This window comes from Calidris pugnax, unplaced genomic scaffold (genome assembly GCF_001431845.1).
Source record: "Calidris pugnax isolate Ruff unplaced genomic scaffold, ASM143184v1 scaffold178, whole genome shotgun sequence".
NCBI classification, from domain to species: Eukaryota; Metazoa; Chordata; class Aves; order Charadriiformes; family Scolopacidae; genus Calidris; species Calidris pugnax.
This window is the reverse complement of record NW_015090986.1, coordinates 88,739-90,655: the sequence shown is the minus strand read 5'-3', so window position 1 is coordinate 90,655 and position 1,917 is coordinate 88,739.

Here is a 1,917-nt window from a genome sequence, read left to right as displayed (position 1 = left end):
GGGGGGGGCTGGAAGGAGCCAGTGGAGGGGCCGCAGGAGTCGTGCAGCACGTGGGGAGGCTGGGATGGGACAGGGACAGGAGGGGGGTGAGGGCTCCCCCAGCACCTCGCCCCAGGGCCACATCCAGCCCTTGTCTGCCACAACTTTTCGGAACCGGTGCTCCGAGCAGAGAGGGGCAAAAAGTTTCTGAGAGCCGGAGAAAGTGGCTTTCTGGGAGCCCTCTGCCCTGGGTTGTGGGGGCACAGGAGGGGCAGGAGCAGTCAAGGACCGAGGGGCTGCTGGCGCTGTTGGGAAAGCAGCAGAAGAGCTGCTGCTGGACTCTGCAGAGCAGCTATTAATACTGACGAATTAGGCACATATTTGGACAAGGAGAGTTAGTAACCACCAGCACGCGGCTTCTGAGGGGAGGGGGAAGATCCATCTCCCGTCATTCCCGGGCGAGGATGGATGGTTTTCTGCGAGATGCTTTGGCCCAACTTCATAGGCTCGGCACACGAGGGAAAGATGATGGTGTGTGTGGTGCGAGCAGCCAGGCAGCTGCGCTGGAGCCAGGCAGGGCTTCAGCCCTCAGATGTCCCCCAAAAGGATCCAGTTTTTCCTTGATTCCCTCTCCTCTTGCTCCAGATGTCACAGCCATGTCCAGCTGGCACAGCTGGGGCCATCCAGGCCCACAATTCTGGACCTCGAAACCATCCTCTCGGGTGACCTCTGAGACCGGGGGGTCCAAAGGGTTGTGGGTGTGCATCCCTCCTATTGCGAACCCATGCCCAGCCCCATCCCAGGCTAAGGTCTCCAAGGATGGGGAACCCCTTCTCTGTGCCCCTCCAGGATCAGACCACACTCCCGGGGAAAGGCTTGTCCCTCTGTGTAAAGGAAACTTCCCAAGGAACCAGTCCCTGGGTTCCTTGAGCAGTCAGGCTGCAGTTTCCCTGCCCTCCTCCAATTTAGCCCAATCTGTGTCCCTGCAGAGGCGCTGGCACCTCATGACTGCGGTGTCCCAGCTTCAAGCCCCAACACGTGTTCCCTCAAACCTGCCAGCCAAAATAACCCCTTGCTTCCGCGGGTGAGATTTAGGAGACTGGAGGGAATTGTACCCCATGTCCCTTCCCTGGTGTTTGTGCCACCACTCCTTGCGTGATCCACAGCCTGAGGACACGGCAGTGATGTTCTTGCAGCCCTGGGCTGGGAGTGCTGGAGCTCCCTTGGCCTCAGGATGCCAGGATGAAGCCAGGGTCACTACCATGCTGTGCCCACTCAACTGTCCTTGCTGGCTGCTCAGAGGGACTTTATGTCTGGCCGGTACCTGGGTGAGAGCCTGGTGCTGGGTCAGGGCAGCGCAGATTGTCAGGGGACAGCTGGGAGGACTGGGATGCCTGTGAGAGCCACAAATCCACCCTGGAGCCCATCCAGGGGCGAAGGTCCTAAGGGGGGACAGCCCCTCTGCACGCCCGGGGATGTGCCCGCGAGGGGGACAGGGGGTCACCGGGTGGGATGCTGGATGATGCTGCCCTCGCCACTCGTGATGCTGCTGGGGACGGGTCCCAGAGGCAGGGGACACGTGCCAGCCCACCCACGTCCCCGCTCCACCCCGCAGCATCCCTGCCCGTCCCGCTGCTGCTCGGGCCCCTCTGGATCCCTGATGAGTGACGGGGTGGGAACAGGTGGGGACACGCTCAGGGCAGCTGCTGCCTGCGCAGGTTGGCCCCGGGGGGCTATTTTGGGGGGTGAGCTCAGCACCGGCAGCCGGGAGGGCTCCGGCCACATTCCCAGACCCACAGCACGCCAAGGGCTGCTGCTTCCCCACCAGTGGGGCCACCAGTGTCCGGTAGGGTCCCCCCACCTGAACCCCTGTAGCACCCTACTCAAGGACATTTTGGGTTGGCAGCAGGAATGGGGCCAGGAGATCAGCTGCCCCTC